Source organism: Symphalangus syndactylus, chromosome 16 (assembly GCF_028878055.3).
Source record: "Symphalangus syndactylus isolate Jambi chromosome 16, NHGRI_mSymSyn1-v2.1_pri, whole genome shotgun sequence".
Classification (NCBI taxonomy): domain Eukaryota; kingdom Metazoa; phylum Chordata; class Mammalia; order Primates; family Hylobatidae; genus Symphalangus; species Symphalangus syndactylus.
Genome location: NC_072438.2, coordinates 68,046,041 through 68,070,244, shown reverse-complemented (window position 1 = coordinate 68,070,244; position 24,204 = coordinate 68,046,041). Strand labels below are relative to the sequence as shown.

The following is a 24,204-nucleotide window of genomic DNA, read 5'->3' as shown; positions in this document are numbered from 1 at the left end:
TATCATAAGCAGTTGTTGGTTTGTTTGGTTTTTTTTTTAAGTGTGTTTATTGCAAAAGATTGCTTAGAAAAGCCAGTGCTTTGGGTTTCTGCTGGATGCATGCTCTGTTCTAGAAAAAAAAAAGTCCCTTCAAAATGATGGAAAGGAGGCTTTAGTAATGCATGAATGATTATAACTCTCATATTTACCAATCACAAGAGGAAATGAATTTAAACAGCCACGTAATCTGGTTCGCCTCACCGTGAACGAGGTGCCCTGCTAAACACCACACCATCAGCCTTCTCTGACCACAGTGATGTAGTTGACAACAGCGTACAACAGGTCTGTTTTCTCACCCTCTTATCCCACCCAGATAACATCTGGTTGGACAGCCTATTAGCTATTGATGCAAGAATGCTTGTTCTCAGAACCACCAGGACTTGAGCGGGAGCCTTCTTGGAAGCCTCATCAAGAGGTAATGCCCACAACACTCACCAACTCTGCTGCCACCAACACTTATCTTTTCCTGGTGTACCCGCATGATTTCTTTTCCTTCTCCAGTTGCCTCCCACCCCCGTTACCTTTTATGCTGGTGGGAGAAGGGGGAGGGGGTGGGAGATTTCCCCATCTGAATATTTTATCAGTGGACACGTGGATTTTTAACAAGTGGAAGCTTTGCAGGATAGGATTCTATTTTCTATGACAATGAGATAACCATTTATTCCTGCATGGGAAAAGGTGAAAGAGTCATTTGTCTATGTGATTGGTGAATCAGATGGAGCCAAGAAGTTGCAGAAAAATGTTACTGTACATTCCTTCCTGCCCACTCTTCTCTTTCCCCACAGCACATCTCTGACTTGGAGAAGGAATTTCCATAGACACTGCCCGAGCGGGATGATTTCTGGGTTTGTAGGTAAAGCTCAGAACTCAGGTATTACTGACCCTATTCTCTTTTCCACCCTCGGCTCACTGTTCCCCTGTTGGGCATATACCACTCTGCCTCTATGTGAGCTGGCACTGAGAATCCTTCCCATCCCAGGGAGTTCTCAAGGATATTTATATTCTCTTTTCAAGATCTCTGTGTAATGAGAACTTCATCGTACAACTCAAAAGTCATGGAGGAACATTCTATTACATGCCTTGGAGGGCTGGCTATTACTTAGACAGGAACTATGTCAGATTTTCCCTCAATGCCTTGAAGATCTCTGCTGGTTTCCACTTGTCCAGGGCCTTAAACAAGTGATTGCATGTACATGTGCTTTCACTGGAGAATGAATTGCCCATAAAACAGTCCTGGAGTTGATTTGATGTACTTGTTTGTGAAGCTGGGATGGTCCATTGCTGACCACGAGTAATCACAGCAGCTACAATTCTTACCACCAAAGCTATATTCATGCTGACATGAGGGCACATGATTATTTTATTATCCATATGCTGATATTTTTCTGGGAAACAAATTATTCACAGAAAGCACTTGTAAGGCAGAACCCACATCTGACATTTTCTGTGGCAGAGCAGAGTCTCTCCTCACCATCCCTGCTGGCAGGGCATCTGGATTGGGTGCCCGCAGTTTTCCTGTACACAAACTGAGGGGTTCTGGATCTTTTATACTTTCTTTTCAAGGGTAGAACCAATGTTTAGAGGTTTCTGCTTTCTCTTAACTCTGCTGAAAATCCAATGTGTTACTCTTTAAAAGAGAAAAGCCCTTATATGATACAATTAGAGAAGTGTTACTTCCCCTTAGTAGCAGTCCCAGTTGATCACCACCTTGAAGTGGAATTTCCTGATTTTTCTTAATACCTAATAACAAACAACTTTATTGAAGAAATAAGAACTTTGGTTGTGTAATTTTTCAGAAAAAAAAAATACTATGATGCAATCCCTTTGCATGACTAGAGAGAAATTTTTGGTCAAAACTTGGAAAAATCGTTAACATTTATAATATTGTTAAAGAGAAAAGAATTATAAGCTGCAAACAACTAATATAAAATGAACTTTTAAAACTGCAACCTAATTGCAAGTTGGGAGTGTTGCCAAACTGGACCATTAAGAGAGTTTTAGCTCTTGTCCAGGACTGTGCTAAGGCAAGGAGCCTGAGAGGCAGAATTTAGTTCGCCAAAGATCTTTTTAAGGTGTTAGTCTGAAGTGAGTAATTTCCAAACTACACAGTAATTTAGATATTTATGATCAAATGGAATGAATGATTGATTGAATAAGAATGTCCTTTATGGTTTTGAATACAATAATTCTAACCCAAATGAGGGTATGACCCAGTTGTAATGGGAAGGGAGGAACTTCTACAAATTACCCAGACCCTTGGAAGATCCCTGTGTATGTTGGGAAATGTTACTGGAGAATGTGTTGCCTAGGGAAGAAACAAAGGCAGGCTCCATTGCTTTAGAGTGGAAAGGCAACCTCAAATGCCTCCAGTGGCCACGTGGGTGATGTATGTACATGAAGCTGCCCTTTCAGTCTACTTTTTGTTTTCCTATTTTGATAGAGTCATGGATACAGAGAAATATTTCTCTTCAACAAGAGAAGTAAGAGGGACAAGTATGATGATAAATGGAGAGGGACCCAACTACAGAATAATATGGCGAAAGGAAGGCAAAGAGACTATTGAGACAAGGGCCAGATCTTCCTGTTTTTCAAGAGTATCCAGAAATCTCAAATTTTTTAAGATCCTGCAGATTTTTTGAAACAATTCACGAAACAAAACAGCGCAAAGCAAACACAGTACATCTGCAGGCCCATTCCAACCCTCAGACTACCAATATTGGAACTCAGGTTTGAATGTCAGTGCTGTTCATTATGAGAAATGTACTCCTAAACTTGTGCCCATGAAGCTATCACAGGGTTTCATATGTTGCCTTATCCAATCATCGGCGGTCCTGTGCCAAAGCTTAACTGATAATGTGGAACTCGCTACTGAACATAATGTTTACTGCTGACTAAACAAATTGCTATTGGAAAGCCTCTTCTCCCCATCTTTTGGGTATAACTGCATTGTGGAGTAGCCATTCTGGTCTTTTCTGCACCAGAAGGAACACTAGAGTAAGAACTCAGGTCACGCTCCCCTAGGAAATATTTCCCAGTGGGAAAATACTTCATAGACTTGTTGCTCCTAAGTTCAGTTGTCCCAGGGTCTGTAGACAGAAACTGAAATGCATAAAATTATTACTGTGTTTCTTGGACTAAGCTTTCTATTGTGGAAGATTCTAGAAAACATGTTGTAAGTTTAATTGCACTAAAGCCACATTTAAATTCTGAGACATCTAAGTTGTATTTTTTACTTGAAACATCCGTGTTTATGAGTTGTGGCTCTATAGCCCTTGTAAGTCATGTTCCCCTTTCCCTAAATTTGAAACTCCAATCTTTTCAAACATCCCTGGTGTGTATTAGCATTCCAGAGGCTGCCAGAAAGAAGCTGGGAGGAAGCCTAATGGCTAGATTTGTACTCAAGTACCTATTTTTTGGACAAGAAGACTATGTCTATGCCAACACACCACAAAACAAAATAGGGGTTTGGTGCCAGTTTCTATTGATTTCGTCAGGATAGGCAGCCAAACTAGAAATTTCATGCCAGAAATATGGGTTGGTTTGGCTGACTTAGCCTGATTATTCACTGGATAATAATTAAATGTCACATCTGGTTGTGCAGCATAGACATAACTATTACCTCCTCACTTCTGAATCTTTTCAGAAACTAGTGCTTTCTTCTTTTCTCATTCTAAGTGTGCATTCTCCCTCAATCACTTACCTCAGAAGAAATCTTTGGTGTCACCCCAGTTTTCTGGAAGTGGGGAGCACAACTTTTGACAAGCAATCTCTGTGGAGTTGGGCATGATGTAAGTAAAAGAGGTGAGAGAGGAGTGTCAACACAAGAGTAAAAAAGCAACAGTGTCTGGGACGTATGGTAGGGCACCCTGGAGGCAGGATTATCAAATAGATGAAATTTCTCATTTAACATTCATTCATTCTTTAACAGCTGTTTATTACGCTCCTACTATGTCAGACACTGGGGATACGTGAACACAAAGATACAGTCCCCAAGAAGATGTATGTTGGGTGCTGAGGAGAGAGCTTCCCTGCATCCCTTAATTCCCATAATATTCCAGTTCCAACTAGAAGGAGATAAGACTCGTTCTCTGTACTCCCAACAAGAAAGAGACAAGTTGATTTTTAAGAACATGGTTTCAAATCTGATTTTCATGTCACAGCATCTCCATCCTAAAGTCCAGAATTTTCCATCATAGGTACCACCTCAGTCTCATTTACTTAATATTTTCTTTAAACCAACATACTCTTCTTCCACAGCCTACAATCATTACCCAAAATGGAAACCTCCTATTACTTGTCATGTGGAGATAAGTAACAATGTTATGAAATTGTAAATTGATACAATTGCCTAACAAAGGTCTGGGAGCCTCAGACCCGACTCCCCCACTCTTGTATTTTTAAATGGCCAGGCGCTGTGGCTCATGCCTGTAATCCCAGCACTTTGGGAGACTAAGGCTGGCAGATCACTTGAGGTCACGCGTTCGAGACCAGCCTGGCCAACATGGTGAAACCCCATGTCTACTAAAAATACAAAAATTAGCCGGGAGTGGTGGCGTGTGCCTGTAATCCCAGCTACTCGGGAGCCTGAGGCAGGAGAATCACTTGAACCCAGGAGGCTGAGGTTGCAGTGAGCCAAGATCGCGCCACTGTACTCCAGCCTGGGTAACAGAGTGAGACTCCATCTCAAAAAAAGAAATATAAATAAATAAATACATACATAAAGAAATAAATAAAGAGAGGGGATTAGCAAATGTTAACAAGGTGTTAAATACACATTATCACCAAAATAAGACTTTGCCTTTCCTGTAATCCAAAGAATCAAAAGAAAATTGAAAAGAATGACTTTCTCACTGTGATTGGTTTCCATGCCACAAAAACACCTATCCCGCTTTGGGAAGCACTGATCTGGTCCAGCCATTCCTGCAGTGTCCCTTCTAAATGACTGTCCAGCTTCTTCCTGAACATTTCCAAGGACAAGAGATCTTTGGAACCCATTTGTCCTTAGAATACTCTAGCAATACTTTTTTTTAAATCCAAAATAAAACAAATAAATTTGAAAACCAGAAAAACAAAACACAACACCTGCCTCTCTGGTCCTCTCCTCTCCATGTGACAAGCTCTATGATGTGTCACATATTATTTGGGCAGCTTCTTTTCAAATCTATAGACCAACAACTTCAGTCGAATGTGGGACTCAACGACTGTTGAAGGCAACAAGCTAGAATCACCAGCAAAGGGCTTTCTTAATTAAAAATAATAAATGTCGTACCTCAAAGTATGGTCCTTTGGCTTCAGAGAAATCAGTTACAGTAAGAGTGAACTAAAGTTTTGTCATTTCATGTAACACAAAAGGGCTAGACAATTCTTAAATCTTGAGCATCTGAAGGATTTGTCAAGGGCTTGCAAAATGAGTCAAAATCACTTAAGAGAAATTTAATATCTTAAACTATGCATTGCCATGGCTCTGGTGTATATCTGAGGCCTGTTTGAATACTCTGAGCATTTATGGACAAGAAAAGGAGCTGTAGATTTCACCACCTGCCCCCCTCAACACCTACCCATACATTGTATTGAAAAAAAAAAAAAACAATATCTCAGGCAGGGAGGAGTTTCTTTAGCCTTCCCTTTCATTCTCTGTAAAATGTAAGTGATAAGATACCTGTGTCACAAGGTTGTTGTGAGGATTTATGCCTGGCACATAGTATGTATTCAGTTAGTGGTAGCTGTTGGCAGTAAGAGTAGCAGCAAGAGCTGTCCTCTGGCGGTTCCCATTGTATAAATGAAAATTCTAGAGCAAGAAGACAGAGCTTCAAGTCAGGGGCACAGAACTGAGGCTCCAGATTCCACAAGTCTCATTTGTCTGTGATCCCTGAAGCAACAACTTTCCTATTAAGGTAAACTGAAGAAACCATAAAATTAATCCAGTAACAACATGGGAGCCAGCGAGAATTCCTACCTCATGACTGGAAGGGATAGGTTTCTGCCCTGCGGCATGGAATTCGATTACCTTATCACAGCTGCATAATTCTAAATATTTTCATTGGTTATACAACTGCTCTGTCTTTTCTGAGAAACTCAGCCCCAGTGTGTAGCACCCTGGACTCCACAGGGCAGTAAATTCCACACACTGCACCCATGTTGTGAGCGGAGATTTTCAGGCTGACCAAAACTTGAGGCAAACTGAGTCTCCGTCTTAACACTCAAACACACTTCATGGCGGCCTGGAATCAAGGCAGTCATTACGAAGCTTCAGCCCAGTTCATCTGAAACCAACGTATTGGGCCTGCTTCATTGTCTCTCAAGGGGCTAATCACAAACATGTGGGAAGGGAAGCTAAGGAATGCCTGTCTAGAAAGGGAGGTTGTATAATGTAGTGGGAAGAACCTCTGTGTGGGGTAAACTTTTTGCATCATGTAGAAAGCAAATCTGGGTAACTAAATGTGTGTGCGTGTGTGTGTGTGTGTGTGTGTGTGTGTATTTAGGTTTTGGTGAGGTATAAAGTCATTTAAGTCTAGCTATACCAAAAAGAATTTACCTTTCCATTACAGATGATTCATTCAGTAAGCATTTGTTGAGGATTTGTATGTGCCAGGTGCTTCTCTAGGAGCTGAGGATACCAAAATGGAGAAGACAAGATTTCTGCCCTCAAGGCATTCAACGTCTGGTTGGGAGATGGACTCATGATTGCAGTATTCATGGTATCAGTGACACGGATAGTATCATCTCAATGAAGGAACAACTTAGGGAAGGAACGATGCACCCGTCTCTTGCCCTTCCTCTCCAGTATTCGGGCTTCCTCGCTGGGAAATAACTCTATTAGCAGAGAAGAAGGGGCTCTTTTCTTTTTTCTTTCTTTCTTTCTTTCTTCTTTCTTTCTTTCTTCTTTCTTTCTTCTTTCTTTCTTTCTTTCTTTCTTTCTTTCTTTCTTTCTTTCTTTCTTTTCTCTTTCCTTTCTTTCTCTCTTTCCTTTCTTTCTCTCCTTCCTTTCTTTCTCTCCTTCCTTCCTTTCTTTTTCTTCCTTTTCTTCTTCTTCTTTTTTTTTTTTTGGCCCTGAATTGTTTTCCTCTCACCTGAGTCTTTCACCATTAAATGCAGAAAGAACCAGAGGTGTGGCCCTGTGAAATTCCCAACAAAAGTCAACCTGAGGAACATGGCCTCACAAATGCGAAGTAAAGGAGAAAAGGTGCTTGACAGGCTTTCAACGACAGAAAACTTCCCTTTCAGAGGGAACTTGCAGGAAGGGAGCCCGGAGACCTGAGGATCTCTGGGCTCATGCAACCCTGCTCCCAGAGCAGGAATCCCCACTCCAGCCCCTGGAAAGTGGCCATGGAGCTCCCCAAAATGGTCCATTCTTAGGTGGTCTCAACTATGAAGTCTGTCTTCTGTGAGGTCCACCTACTGGTCCTAATTGTGTTATTTGGCACAATTAGGATGGCAGTCTTTCAGATGGTCTCAGGGGAGCACCTCACAGTCTGTTGGGCACCTAAGCATAAGCGAAGTGTCCCAGTGCTTCTTCTGTGCCTGTTCTCCAGGCCTTCCACCATCCTGATTGCCTCTCCACCATCCACTGTGCTCCCAGAGCTGATCCTGGTGCTCCAGATGTCATGTGACTGGGAAGGGACAGTGGTCTAGATCCAGTCCTCTATTAATGCAGGCCAAGGTTGGGTCCGCTGCTTCACCAGCCACGACAAACCACTGGCTTAGAGGAGTTAAGCCTGTGGTAAACTAAATCCTGCAGAACTGAGTGTGGAAGGACTTTTGTGGCAAAAATGGAATCGTTCTTTAATTAAAAGATCAGTAATAACAGGCACATGGCTTTGTTGTGAGATGCTGCTTTCCAGAAGGCTTGAGCCTGTGCGAGTTAGAAATTCTTATTTGCTAATTTCAGCAGCTTCAAGTGAGCCAGTGATTTTCATCAGTTCTGGTTTGGAAGAAATTTTTGAAAAATTTAAAGAAAATATAAATAAGAGAGGAAAATTTAAAGCTTCCTTTATCTCTAGGAAAAATAAGATTTTCTACCCTTAAATTATCAGCTTAATAAATCTCCTTCAGAATGCTGTGGAACTGCAAGTTTCTTCTGCTGATACCATAGTTTCCAAGAGAGTGAGTTACCTGATTAATTCTGACTTGGAGGTTTGTGCCTAAGGATTGTAGGTGGCAGGCTGGGGTTGGAGGCGGGGAATGCTTCCGAAGTGAGACACCATCTTAGGCTCTTCTAATTTCTACAGTTCAGATTCTGAGAGGATGCACTGTCCCATCAGATTAATTGCACTACATAGAGGTAGTGCCCAGCCTCCAATCCCTGCCCCCCACCCCAGAGTTCTTTAATTAATTGATCTGAAACGGAGCTTGGGAATTGACGTTTGTTTGTAGTTCTCTAGATGATTCTATTGTGCACCCACGGTTGAAAACTACCACTTTACAGTTTTTTAGAATTGTTGTTTTCTGGTGCCACAGGCCCTCATTGTTACTACTTTAGTTGATACCTTTATTAGTTCAGATACCCCCTCTTCTAGGAAGCCTTCCCTGGCTTTCCCCTGCTAATACAGGCTCACAGAGGTGTAGGTACGTTTCCACCTTATCACAGTTACTGCATCACAATGGAATGTGCTGTTAACATGTCTATCTTTCTCATAAAGACTTCTTGAAGGTACTGTGTCTTTATCTGGCACATTCTTTGCATTGCCTAGAGGACAGAGTCTGCATTCTTGCCACGACAAATAAGAGCCTTAGCAGCCTTCGCAAGCCCCTCTACCAGCTTTATTGCCTGCTGCTTCCCTGGCGGAAACCCTGTCCCTCTCTCAATGTCCTAATGCCCTCAACACTTCATCCTTAGTATGTTTCCCTCTTCCCTACTCCATCAGAATTCTTTACCTACTTCAAAGTAAATTGAAAGCTTAGCTTTCAATCTTTCCTTAAAGTTAGCCCTGTTGATTCCTCCCTGGAGTACCTGTCACTGTCACTCATACATTACCAGAACATGCTGTCATGCTCCAAACTAAACTGAGGGTTCCACTAGGACCATGTTTTATGTATTTTTGTGGCATCTGGAGCAAAGTTCATCCTGCCTGAGAAGTGTACCATTTTTAATGGTTTTTTGCTTGTTTGTTTGTTTTTGAGATGGAGTCTCGCTCTGTCGCCCAGGCTGGAGTGCAGTGACGCAATCTTAGCTCACTGCAACCTCTGCCTCCCGTGTTCAAGGGATTCTCCTGTCTCAGCCTCCTGAGTACCTGGGACTACAGGTGCCCGCCTCCACGCCCAGCTAATTTTGTATTTTTAGTAGAGACAAGGTTTCACCATATTGGCCAGGCTGGTCTCGAACTCCTGACTTTGTGATCCACCCACCTCGGCCTCCCAAAGTGCTGGGATTATAGGCATGAGCCACCGCGCCCAGCTGGTTATTTTTAATCACAAAAGCAATGCATTCTCTATTAGAAATGACACATACAGATATTGATGAGCATAAAGTAAAAAGTGAAATGCTACTCTGTAAAGGTAACAACCGTTAACAGTGCTAGACCTGTTGCTGGAGAAGCAGTGTGTGGTAGGGAATAAGTGTTCAGGCTAGAAGAACTGAGTTGGAAGCCCAGCATGGCCACTTCCCAGCTCAGTGACCTTTGATGGGCTACTTTATCTCTCTCAGCCTCAGTTTCTTTATCTACACAATGGGGATAATAGTAGTATCTACCTCATTGGATTGTTGTGAATATGCAAGTTAATACACATTAACCATACTGCCTTACACACAATCGCTGCCAAAACATTGGCACTATTAATCTTTCACACTCTTTGTTAAAAGCTTACACAGAAATATACCATTGTTTTTATGAAAACGGAATCATATGTATTGTTCTATAATATGCTTTATTTGGGTAACATTCTCCTATGCAGATATGCCTTATCACTGAATGATTAGGGTATCTCTAATATTCTGCTCTTTCAAATAATTCTGCAGTAAACTTCAGCATGTATGTATCCTTGTAGTCTATTTCTGAATGATTGATAACTAAAAGCAGAGCTGTTAGAGCACCAAGCATGTGCATGTAAAATCCAGAGAGATGTTGCTAAATTACCTCCCAAAATTATTCTCCCAAAAGGATGCTGTTTTCTCCTACTCCTTCAGAAGACATTCTCCACTACAAATTCCATACAGTTTTATTTAAAGTCATTTTTATTACTCAGGTGGTGCATGAATGCTTACTATTTGTGTAAGTAAAATAGAAAATGCTATGTATAAAGGAAGACATGAAAGTACACTGCACACGCATGCACACACACACACTCACAAACACAAAGACCCCCACTCTATTGACTCCAATTTGAATGGACTTCTAAACTGATCACCCTGGAAATGACTGGGAACCCGCATTCCATTATAAAAAGACTCTGTGTACCATAAAGCCTAGTAAAAAGATGCTGGAGTTTCTGCTAGCATCTTATATAGACAGAGAGAGAGGAAGAGGTGGAGGCGGCGGGGGCAAGGGTCTATAACCAGACAAGGATTTCTGTGGCCATGTCGTGAATTGTATGCCTCCAGAGGACAGTTCTGTTTTTTCCCTCTGTTTGGTATTCGGTGGTCATTTCATGATAAGCAGAAATAAAACTTTGGGATAGTGCTATTCTCTGCTGAAGGACTGATTTACCTGAATGATCTTCCAATTTTGAGTCTAGGCAGAATCTAGGGTCCTAAGTCTTAAGTGTCTCCAAATTCATTTTACCAGGCAAGATAGACTTCTTTTTGCTTCTTCATGGTGAAGATCCTGGCAATAATCTCAGATCCTCAGGCTGGAAGCTGGTGCATTACCCCATGATGTACTTCTTTCACTAACCCATCAACTTCTTTTTTTTTTTTTTTTTTTTTTTTTTTGAGACGGAGTCTCGCTCTGTCACCCAGGCTGGAGTGCGATGGCGCGATCTCGGCTCACTGCAATCTCCGCCTCCCGTAACCCATCAACTTCTATACTACCAGTGTAACACTTTTCTCAACTGGACTGCCTCATATGGGGATATAGGCTTGCCATCTTTGTGTTTATTTTTTGAAACAATTGTTTGAGTTTCCATCCAGGTTTTCTTCAAAGGGAAGAAATTTCCCCTAAATTACCAAGCTGGTTTCCTCTCACAAGGCATTGGATTAAGAGTGGCCAGTAGCTGAGCTTTGTGATTCTGAGGATAAGTAATAAGTCAAAAAGAGCTGTTGGCTAATCCTTTAGAAGGATTCTAAAAGAAGAGTAAGATGATTGTAAGCTTCCTAGATCCAGGCTGTTAAAATGACATCCATATTACCAAGACTTGTCAGTACTGTTAAGGGAAAAAAGAGGGGAACCCCTATATACAAAAACACAATCTTGTTTCATCTATAATACCCCTGGTCCCCCTCCTTCATCTACACCGCCACCCCCACCTACACCCACCACTTGATCATTTTATAGCAGATATTTTATTACATTTTTGAAAGCAAAGGAAACATAAGACAGGTGTACTATTTTAAGATTATATTAACATATTTCATGTTTCTTTAATGCCCCAACACACACACACATACACACACACACACACACACACACACACATACACACACACTCACACCAAGAGCTGATCACTTGAACAAATTGTTAACCAATTGACTTGCTTCCCATTTCTGGTATAAGCTTCTGTACCAGTGCTTTATATTAATTATCAAAACCTTCCTGCAGCCAGAGCATGATAAATTTTTAGTACAGGATGATGCAATAAAATGTTTATGCTATGAAGTTTGGGGACAAAATTTTTCATCATGACATAATGTGCATGTATGGGCACACATAGCTTTGTATGTTTATTCTTTTTTCAGAAGTCCTTCCAATTCTAAAATGTATTGTAGTCTGACAGTGCCTCTAATATTGGTAATTCTTTTTAAGTTTATAACTTTTCCAGAGTTTGTTTCTGCACTTTAAGGTTTCTTAACTAGATTATTTCTAGTTGAGCTGTAATTTCAATCTATAGTTCTCCAGAGTGTGCTAAGTGATGAAGTTTCATTATTTTAAAGCTACCTCCCTGAAAGTATATTACAAATGTTCTACAATTGTAATATAGTGATTCATACAAAAAAAAATCCCTATTTTCAGCATACCTAAACTACACACTAAATATTTAAGAAAAAAAAAGTGGAAACATTAGTAGCTTTTATACTGGAATCTTGCCATTTCTTTTTCAATTTAAAATAGAATTTGGTTGTCTTATCTTGGGACCCTATGCTTCATGACATATCTGAAAGCATTCTTTTGGCATGGATCTGGAAGATAGCTTTAGAGCCAGACATCAATGTAGTAGTTCTCAACATACTGAAAATTTATAACATTATTATGGGTATAATAAAAAATGTTTACATATTGAATTCTATAATATAAAGTAGGAGCACACTTACTATGAGAAATATAGCTCCTATGCAATATAAAAGTAAAATTATAAGCATATTTCCATAAACAGTAAAAGCTACTGAGTCTAAGCATGATTGACGATTTCAAATGTTCCAATATCATTTAGGCATAATACTTCAAAGCTTTCAAGCCCTTTTTCTGCTAGCATTCAGAAAAGTAGAGGACAAGAAAGGATGAAGAAAAATTTATAGTGAAAAAATCTTAAAATTGAGAGAATTCAATCTATTAACTTTAATCTATACATCTTTTTTCTCTGAATTGGGTACATTGGCATCATTATTTGATTTTAGCAGCAAACATTTGGATTTAGCTTACGGAAGGCAGATGTCCTGTGGGAACGTGACTTGAAGTCACCATATAACTTCCCGCTAAATAAACATCTGAACTATAACTTGACAGCTACCAAGTGAGGTCAAGTGTCTGAAAGTGCTATGTACACCACATAAGCACGTTTTCCTTATGTGAAGGATGCCTTTCTAGCAATGTGTATCAGACTTTCAAGTACTCAAAACATACTTGCTGCCAAACTTTGCCACCCACCACTAACCTCCATTTGATCTTTAGAAGGTAGAAACTTATTTTACAATAGAAAAAGAGATTATTTTACTTGTATGATGTCCCTAAAATTATTTCTTGGTATTGATAGACTTAGGTTTATCTTATTTCAAGTTTGCCTTATTTTTTAAGAGGTTTATTGAGATATAACTCACATACATGCAATTTACCCATTTAAAGTGTACAGTTTAATGGCTTCCAGTATATTTACAGAGTTATGCATCCATCATCACAATCAATTTTAGGACATTTTTATCACCCCAGAAATAAAGCCTGCATTCATTGGCCATCATCCCCCAATTCCCCCAAGCCCTCAGCCCCAGGCAAACTCTAGTCTACTTTCTTTCTCTATAGATCTACCTATTATGAACATGTCATGTAAGTGATATCATTCAATATATGGTCCTTTGTGACTGGCTTTTTTCACTCAGCACAATGTTTTCAAGATTCATCCATGGCGTTGTATATATCAGTACTTCATTCCTTTTTATGGCTGAATAATAATATGATATATGCATATTGCATATACATGGACATGTGATATGCCCATATGATGGAATATTACCCATTCATATAATGAACATATCACATGTCTGTATTCCATATATGACATGTCCATATAATGGAATATTATCCATTCATTAGTTAGATATTTGGGTTGTTCCTATTTTTTGGTTTGGTTTGGTTTTTGCTATTATAAATAAGGCTGCTTTGAACATTCATGGACATACGTTTTCATTTCTCTTGTGTATATACTTAGGAATAGAATTGCTGGGTGGTATGATAACTCTTCTTTGCCTTTTGAAGAATTACCATGCCATTTTCCAAAGTGGCTGCACTATTTTACATCCCCAGTAGCAGTGTATGAGGGTTCTAATTTCTCCACTTTCTTACCAACACTTCTTATTATCTGTCTTTTTGTTATTGTTCATCTTTTTATCAGTGTGGGTATTAAATGCTGTCTCACTGTGGTTTGATTTGCACTTCTCTGATGGCTAATAATGTCAAGTATATTTTTATGTGCCTATTAGTCATTCATACATCTTCTTTAGAGAAATGTCTATTCAGATCCTTTGCCCATCTTTTAATTGGGATGGCTTTTTATTATTGAATTGTAGTCGTTCTTTATATATTAAACTTACACTTTGTAAAAATGCTGGTCACTAGACTACCCAGAGATTACTGTACCACTTGTCGTAAATCATAGCTATGGTCCTCCTTGAGAAGAATTCCTTACTGTAGTTAACACCTGCTCTAAATAAGCACTCTTAAGTGCTTGTTACAAAGTGTAATGTGGGCCGGGCACGGTGGCTCACGCCTGTAATCCCACCACTTTGGGAGGCCGAGGCGGGTGGATCATGAGGTCAAGAGTTCGAGACCAGCCTGGCCAACATGGTGAAACCCAGTCTCTACTAAAGATACCAAAAAATAGCCGGGTGTGGTGGTGTGCACCTGTAATCCCAGCTACTCAAGAGGCTGAGGCAGGAGAATTGCTTGAACCCAGGAGGTGGAGGTTGCAGTGAGCCAAGATTGGGCCATTGCACTCCATTAGGCCATTGCACTACAGCCTGGGCAACAGGGCAAGACTCCGTCTCAAAAAATAAATAAATAGACAAAGTGCAATGTGAATAATAAAACATCAGTGAAAATAAGTAGTTTTATATTATTACGTACTTTTGAAGTAAAACATCTCCCCTCACCCCCCCACAGCAAGGAGATATAATAGCCAAAACCAAAAAGGAAATACAGTGGGACGTCATCAGTAATACCTTTTGTTTGTCTTAGGTGTGAGAGGACTCTTGCTCTTCTCTGCGTGATACATGTTTTAGCTAAAGCTTTGAAGTCATAAGATATGTAGTCTAGGTATTATAATTGTGCATTTCACATTTCAAAAATTGTAAAATTCAAATGTTAAGTCTTTGGCTACACTAAAATAATTGTTGAAATCCCTTAAAATGTAGATGGTAAACTCATCAGTTATAACTTTTTGTTGCATTAAAATATAATATGAGTTTATTTCTTTAGTTGTGAATAAAAATAAGGTTAATTACAAAAATAAAGCAGGTAACACAACTATTTGAATATGCTTAACACTATTGAATTGTACCTCTAAAAATAGTTAAGATGGCACATTTTATTATGTGTTTTATACCATAATTAAAATTTTTAAAAATAAGGCAGATATAAATATTTTAATGTCAATTCTTTTGAGTGGAATATTCTAAATGATTATTTGCTTATCAGTCTAACTTAAGCACAGTTAATCACTTTTACACTGCTTTGAGTTAGATGGCTGCTCCCTGTCCTAAATTTTACCTTCTGAGATGAGTAATACAGATACTCAAGTTAACCAGGATGTTAGTCCGTGGATCAGTGATCAGGTATCTCCAAGTCAAGACATTCCTCAGCCACCCCTGTGGTTGTCCTGTGAGGTGGTTAGGGGCGAGGGTGGGCCTGGGGCGAGATGGCCTCAACAGGAGGACCTCTGGATTACATATCCAAGTTTCCTCTCAGGAATGTGGATGCTAAAAGTGAAGTGCTGATAACAAATCTCACTGGTATGAAGTAGATTTTACAAGCTGCTTCGGTCTCAGGCTACATCTCAATTTATGGGGTGGCCTCATTGCTGAAAGTTCTGTGTAGGTCTTTTACAATTGTATTGAATTTTACATCCATTATAATGCTTTTTATTATGAGTTCTAATTCCAGGTTGGTTATTTTTAATTCAGAAAGAATGAATACTTGCTTTCTGGAGGTATCTGCACTTGAGTATCTGCAAGGAGAGCCCCTCAAGTTCTGTTTTTGGGGATCCTCCCCTTTTGAAAGCACTAATCGGACCTCAAAGCCAGATTTTATCTTTGAGGACTGACTTCCACTACCTTTTTTTTTTTTTTTTTTTTTTGACAGAGTCTCACTCTATCACCCAGGCGGGAGTGCAGTGGAATGGTCTCGGTTCACTGTAACCTCCACCTCCCAGGTTCAAGCAATTCTCTCCCCTAGCCGCCCAAGTAGCTGGAATTACAGGTGCCCACCACCACGCCCAGCCAATTTTTATATTTTTAGTATAGACGGTTTTCACCATCATGGCCAGGCTGGTCTTGAACTCCTGACCTTGTGATCTACCCCTCTCGGCCTCTCAAAGTGCTGGGATTACAGACGTGAGCCACCGTGCTCGGCCCTCCATTGCCTTTTGACCATCAACAAAAAGGGCCAAAGTGAAGCTTGCTGGAAAGGCTTTCTAAGCCAATCATTCTCAGTAATTTGGGGGTTGTTTCATTCGTCTTTATTTGGAGGAGGCTAAAATCAGTTGCACATTTGTAGTGAGCATTTTGGAGTCCTGTTATTTGAATTATCCATTATTTCCTACGTAATTGGAGAGTTCAGGTTAATGTTTTCTTCTATCTCATGTCTTGAATTCCCAGCAGAGGCTACACAAAATTGACTTCTACTTCATACACCAGTTTATCATGGTGCAGATTATTGCTCATTTTTATTCTTGAATAGAGCTACAGGCCAAGCAACTTCTTGCCTTGATATTGATGTCCTCTTTCACATATGTAAGTAATGTATGTAGTGATTACAAGACATTCCTTTTGTTCATTAAAGAAAACCCCCAGGAGACTCTTTGGAATAAGCTATGTGTAAGCCACTGAATACTCTTTAAAGAAGCAAACCTATGTCATTAAGGGAAAGCTAAAGATACGTAAGTTTTTTGAAGTTGACATCAAGGAGGGCAGCATTGCTTGGTTGGTGCAACTGCCAGAGACAGGACAGTTTATTGGTCTGACCAAGGACAATGTGGAATTGTAAAGAACGCTGACAGAATATTGCATGGACAAGTTTAGATAACAAGGGCTGGTATTTTTCACTAACACTTGGTTTCCTCTGTGTGGTTTTTTTTTTTTTCAGATTTATCTTTTCTGTGTTGAAATCCACACAAGGGACATAAAATAACCCTCAAAAAATATAAACACAATATCCAAACTTCTTGGAAATTTAAATGTTAAGTATTATTCGGTAATGTCTGCCCACTGTAGTTGGACAAAACCACATTCAGGTCTATGTGTCAGCTTTGTCCCTCAGCCCTGTGATTTGCTTTTGGTGGCTCAGGGTCACCTCTCCAAGGGCAAGCTCCATGAAGGCAGACAGCGCGTCTCCATTTTGATGAAGCTTTGCAGTCAAGCTCCTCAGTGTGTGTTAGAGAGGCATAGAGCTCTGCAAGGCTATGTTCATGTCTATAACAATAATTGACCTCCCTAGTGGAAAGACAGGATTTTCTCAAGGAAAATAGTTTGCGGTGTCATATTTGTGGTCTCTCTCGGAAGACAATTCCATAAGTGGTTCCTAAGCCTTGGAAAATTCTCTTTTGCAATAGTACCCACAAATAATGTTCAAAGAGCTATTTTTGAGGAAAGGATTCCTCCACATTTTTGCAGGTGTAAGTCATTCCTGCCTCAGTGAAGTACAAAGAGTGACGTGAGGGAAGCAGAGTTGCTGGCAGGAATTTTAAAAGTAAACTATATTTGTCCCACGTTAACTGTGCTTCTGGGGTATAAAGGTCAGGGATAGAACTGGTCCTGTGGGATGTTTCTCATTGAAACTACCTCTATTCCAAAGTCCTGGTGTCACTAGCCAAGATGTATCTATTCTAATAAAATGTAGGTCTCATATGACACCACATTACAAAATACACATTTTCATTTGTTTTTCTTTATCTAGTCTATTGGAAATGTGTGGTTCTTTTGTAGTTTCAGTTAAGAGTCTAATTTGGTCATTTTCCTCTTAAAATACTCTTCAAGTCCTGTAAGTACTCAACAAACACTCACTGTTGACCAATTTCTATTTCCAGCCACATACTGTTCATAATGAAACCTACTTAGAGGATTTGAATGAAATAATGTAATTATTTTCAATGTACAAGAGGCAAAATTATCTGCCATGAATTTCTCTGGAGTAAAGCATCCTCAGTCCATCCAAATAAATGTTTTCATTTTTGACGTTCGATCAAGAAACACTCAAATTCAACTGTATTTTTTGTTAAGAAGAATATTTCCTTTGGCATTCAAGATGATCCCAAACATTGCTTGGAAGAGAGAAGTGGGGAGAGAGACCACATGTATTAAAGCACATTTAACCAATTTTACTTTGGCACATTTTGTTTTGCCATTCTACCTATCAGTCTTCTCACACCGAAGAGCACTTGCAAACATTAAGATAGAATTTTAATCTTTCATGGAAGGGGCTTTTTGTCAGCATTGGAAAAAGGGAGATTTAGGTCAAATTTTGACTGAAGGGCCATTTCCTTAGCAAACATCCAGACTCCAGGGATCCATTTTGTTTTATTTTTGCTACTGAAATCAGTTTTTGAGAAAAGACAAAAGTCAAAATTATTAGGCTTTAAAAGAGAGCAGTTTCTTTTATCACAATTTGCCGAACTAACTTCGTGGCTTTTTGTTTGTTTGTTTATTGTTTTTAATTTATTCCAATATTTATTTGGAGGAGACTAAAATCAGCTGTAAGTACATGGTGAACATTTTGCAGTTAGGGTTAATGTGTAAGCCATTCTGCATTTCTTTCATCACTTAGACTTTTATTTAATTAAGGCATTAATTAGCATGAAGCTTACTATTTGGTGTCTGCTTATCTCTTTTTTTGAGGACCAAGCATACAGATGTGCGAGGAATAGTGTTTTATTATTCTAAATACCTTGGCATTATTAAGAGTTTTTTATGATTATACTGTCTAAATGTTGAAAGAAAAATTTTTAAAGATTTGCATTTCAATTTTTTTACCTATAGGCAAGACTGTACCACCCTGAGCAACAAACTTAAGTTTCAGAAATTTAACTTAGGAACCTTTCAACGAAATTTGAGATTTGTGTCAAGAAACCTTTTTATTAATGATTAATGTAATTTGGAATACGGTTCTTAAGTTAATGTGAACCTGCAAAATCTACCATTTTTGCCGCCATAATAAGTCAGACCATGTACAACTTAGAAATGCATTCTGTCCCACGTCTCATGCTGTCCCTTCCTCAGAATAGTCTGGGAGTTCAGCTGTTACAACCTTTGGTTGCCCTTGGAAGGTATTTATGGCTTGGATGGGCTTTGTTCATAATCACTGTGTTCTTGTAGGATAACCCCCCTGGCCTTCTTGTGACACTGAGCTACTGATAACAACTTCTCACGTGTACAGATAATCCAAATCCACATTCAAAAAGTGCAGCGTCATCAAGACAGACTTGAAAAGGCTTTTTTAGGCATCAACAGGTCATTAAAGATAGCACATCTCACCATTTTTCCCTTCAACTACATATATTGTGAAGACTTAATGGGGGAAGGTGTAAGATTTTGATCTCTCATGATCCTAACTGCTTTAATGGCCTGTGGTTCAAGGGTTACTAAGATTGCAATACCAATGAATGACTCATTGGTAAAAGATTATTTATCTTGGCCAGGCCTGGCGGCTCACGCCTGTAATCCCAGTACTTTGGGAGGCCAAGGTGGGTGGATCACCTGAGATTGGGAGTTCAAGACCCGCTGGACCAACATGGAGAAACCCCATCTCTATTAAAAAAAAAATACAAAATTAGCCAGGTTTGGTGGCCCATGCTTGTAATCCCCGCTACTCCAGAGGCTGAGGCAGGAGAATCACTTGAACCTGGGAGGTGGAGGTTGCAGTGAACTAAGATTGTGCCATTGCACTCCAGCCTGGGCAACAAAAGCAAAACTCCATCTCAAAAAAAAAAAAGATCCTCTATCTCTATTCCGTATCTCTATCCACACACACAAAAAGGGACAATTGGCATAAATTCCTATTTTTAGGCTTCCCAAAGAAAAACACAATCCTATATTCTGTTGGTTGACAAGACTAAGATTGAAAAGTGACATAAAGAGTAGGGCTGCAGCCTTTCTATAGTTTATTTTTGTCTCCTAAAAAGGAAGATATTTGTATTTCTTTTAGGAACTTCACTCCAACACATTTATTCTAAAACAATTCCTGACTGTGTTGAAATAATGAGGTATAGTTCACTTCGAGAAAATATCCTAAAGAAAAGTCCTGATCAATGATTCTCAAAATTTTTCCAGTCTCAGTATACTTACGGGATAAAAAGTCATTCTTCTCAGTAATTAAGAGTAGTTAATATAACCCTTTGCTTTTGTGTTTATTGTTGGTGTAGAGAGAGCAAAAGGAGCTATGTTAATTGTATGGCTTTTAAAAACTAAAGATTATTCTGATATCCCAATATTCATTTCCCCCAGTCCTCAACCCTTGAGTGAGATGGGCCTTCCCCATTGAGAGTCACTGTGTGAGTTTTCCAAAAACAATTAATTATTATGTGTTCCATCATGGATTACTTTAGTGCACTTAAAATTTGACTCAAAATTTTACAAGCATTGATTTTACTTTCAGAAATATGTTTGTGGGCAGATGTGAAATTTTCCTATGGGAATATCAGTCTACCTTACTGTTTTGGGGACATCCAAATCTTAGTGTAGAGGCAGGTGGGGAAACTAGATTAAATGTTGGGTGAACTTGTCTACCGTTTCTACCTTGACCTCTAACTCTCAGGTGAGGGTGGACGTCGTCTCTCCTGAATACAGGATAGGGATTTTCTATAGTCTGAGGGAAAGGCTGCCTTCTACTGGGTCATTTATCCATCTGTAAAAGAGGATTTTTCTCCCCTTAAATATAACCATAATACCCATTATCACTTGTTAAAACATAAATAATAATCCTTTAATAATGCCATCCAGTCAGTTTTCAAAAATCCCCATTTCTTTTCTTTCTCTTTTCACAGTTTGTTTGAATCAAGCCATATTCATACATGGAATTTGTTTGACAGAGTCTCTGAATCTGTTAAGTGTGCAGGCTAGCTCTCACATTCTCTATCTCCAGCTTTATCTCTGTCTTCCTTTCCCACCCTTTTTATTTGTAATTTGTTTGTTAAAGAGATCAGGTTGTCAGGTAAAATTGGTCTTCCACAATCTGGATTTTGATGATTATATCAGCATGGTATTGTTTAACATCTTTCTCTTTCCCCCAAACCATTGTTTTTCAGTCATGAGAGATAGATATAAGCATTAAAACTCTATAGCTGAAATGGCCTTGAAGATCCTCAGTAACCGACAGCTTTTAAAAGCTGGTACAAGTCGATTGGCCAAAGGATATTGAGTTAGGCAGGGCCAGCCTTTGGCAATGCAATTGCTGCTTCCTCGGACCCACAAAAATTATTTGTTTTCTTTGAAAATGGGAAAAAGCTACAAGATAAATCAGAAGGCATAAGCATAACTAGAATTGTCTGCAAAATAAGCTTATACACATGGTAAAGGCCTCATGATTCTAAGCCTGTCTCCCAGGCTCCCTTTCAAGTTATCAAGATTTGCAGAGTTACTTCATTATTATGAAGATGGTGAGTGCAAGCAGAACAAATGTATTCCTGGTAAAAGAACGTTAACATGATGGGGAATGCAGCTATTTTAGATGTGATATATAAAAGTAGGGAAACTATTTAAGTTTCTTAAAAAAAAAAACAAAGGAAATATAGAAACTAGGGGCTAAACTAGAAACTTGGCCCCTCCTTGGGTTCCTTCCCCACACCAGGCTTGTTGATTCTACCTCCCTAACTCCATTGACCTCTACTATGGCCACCATCTGCACCCCAGTCTGGGCAACACCATATTGACCCTAATCTACAATAACTTCCTTTCTAGTCTCCCTGCTGTCCCCCTACCCCACGCTCCAGGGTCTTGCTCTTTTCTTACCTACTTTTTTTGCACAAAGGTAGCATGTTCTTCCTAAAACTCAACTTTGGGCTCATTCTCCACATTGCTTTTGGAATAAAGATCAAATTTCTGACATGGCTCCAGCTTGTGCCTTTCTGTCTTATTTCTCACTCCTCCTCCGCACCCTCCCACCCCCAGTCCCACCCCACTCCCACCCTGGTATCTGCCTGGACTCTCTTTTCCCCAGCCTCTTCACCTGAAACCCCTCCTTACTCTCAGGTCTTACCTTGCATGTCACTTTCTCCAGGAAACATCTCCTACACACACAGTGCAGTTAGGCAGCCCCATCGCCAGTCTCCACCTCCTCCAGCCAACTGTGTCATGAAAACAGGGACCATTTTGTTCAGCTCTCCATCCCTGGGGACAGATAGCAATCATTTTTTGAGATTCCAGAGAGTCTTAAGTTATTTTATAAAGCGTTGTAAAAGTCTCCACTTTCATGTTAAAAAATACTATACACTGCATAAAATTTTTCAGAAAGGGTTATTATGGGAGGGCCGAGGGTCAAATTTCCAAGGTCCTGAAAGTATTACACTGCTTCCCTGAGCAGTGTCAGACCAGAAAAACCAACACCGGACTCTTGACTTACGGAAATATTTCACCCTACTGCCAATTTATGTGGTTGGCTTTTTTGTCTTTTTAAACAGGCAAAGAGAGCTTTGCCATGCTTTTCCTGGAAAGATTCACTGATTCAATCCTTCAGCTAATATTTGGTGGAATGCCTACTAAAGCCATGGCATGCAATTCTGCCGTAGGACATGAAGTCGTGCGTGCCTGCTGTTGAAAGCAGTGAGCGTTACATGAGAGTTTTCTGATTGCCAGCTAGTTTGCTTCCCTGACAGGCATTCCCAAATGTGAGGAAAGATTTTGGCACTCCCAGCTCCAAGTGGCGTGAGCACACACACACACACACACCACACACACAACATTCACTCTCCTTCAGTGCTTAGGATCATCATCCTCTGCCTTCAAAGTTGGTAAATTGAGTTTACGCTACAGTAGAATAGCTGGCTCTTGGTAACTTTCAAGGGGAGAAAGGGCATCTCTCCTTCCCCTGCAGCTGAGTACAACAGCTTAAAAATAGAACAATGTGTGTTTGGTGTGTTCTTTTCATCCTCTGCATCAATAGCAGGTGTACAGTTACAGACACAAAGAGCTAGATTCATGTCTTCTCAGGCCTCCAGAGAATTCCCAGAGTTACCCACGGAGCAAGAACTGGGCCTAAAATGTTTAGTAAAAAGAAAGTAACCCAATATAGCTATGTATTACTAACACTGCTGTCTCACATGGCTTTATTCTTCTCCTCCCATAGTGATCCTCAGATGTAAATGCACAGTGGAAGAAAATTTTACCAAGAACAATTCTTTTTTTTTTTTTTTTTTTGAGATGGAGTCTCGCTCTGTCGCCCTGGCTGGAGTGCAGTGGCGCAATCTCGGCTCGCTGCAAGCTCCGCCTCCCGGGTTCACGCCATTCTCCTGCCTCAGCCTCTCCGAGTAGCTGGGACTACAGGCCCCCGCCACTACGCCCGGCTAATTTTTTTGTATTTTTAGTAGAGACGGGGTTTTCACCGTGGTGTCGATCTCCTGACCTCGTGATCCGCCCGCCTCGGCCTCCCAAAGTGCTGGGATTACAAGCGTGAGCCACCGCGCCCGGCCCCAAGAACAATTCTTAGCGACATTACACACCCACACTTTCCCCAAAACAAAATAAAGTTAATACCTCTAAAAATTGAACTACAGAAATTGGCGTGACTGCTGTAAATAGCAAGCTTGGAAATGCTTTGGGTGAGGGTACGATACTGAACATTCAAATGCTTGCACTGGAGAATGCAGGTCTAGCTTCGCAAACCCAATGTGAGAAGTCAGATTGATTTGCTAGTTTGCTTTTTATGCATTTTCTAAGATGTTTCTTCTTGTTTTATGACCTCTTAAAAGTACTGACCTCATATTTGCCTTGTGGTTGAATGCTTTGCCCATCTTGCCGCACATCTGTGATCATTAATGATATTGCTTAATGAATAAGTTAGCACGTAAATTTGCAATGTGGAAGCTGCATCCCCTGCCAGCACACTTCTCAGCAGCTGCTTACAATTCTTTCACATTCCCTCCCCAAGGAAATGGTTCATAATGGAATTGAACAGATGCTAGGTGTTTGGCAGCATTGTGAGCGACACTGGTTTTCAAAATTTAGGTTCTTTCATGTCAGATAATTACAATTTCAACAGCTTTTAGGGCTTTAATGTGTGGCAGTGTTCACATAAATACTTAACCTCTGACTCCACATTTACCCCTCCCAGGTTCCCTTAACCTATTTATTGGTTCTGACAACACCACTACTAAATTCTTGGCTCTCAAAGTCGAATCTGGTAAACACGCATGGGCAGATCTGACTTGGCACTAAAATTGCTC

General features: G+C 39.9%; 1 protein-coding gene and 1 long non-coding RNA gene across 6 annotated transcripts in view; both read left to right on the top strand.

Moving 5' to 3' along the window:
• Nucleotides 1–24,204, top strand: part of SLC1A3 (solute carrier family 1 member 3) — an 82,873-nt gene that overhangs the window by 23,920 nt on the left and 34,749 nt on the right. The window lies entirely within an intron of this gene.
• On the top strand, nucleotides 6–21,548 carry LOC134732754 (uncharacterized). The gene is made up of 2 exons (XR_010116238.1): nucleotides 6–454; nucleotides 825–21,548. It is a non-coding gene; the product is annotated as an uncharacterized lncRNA (long non-coding RNA).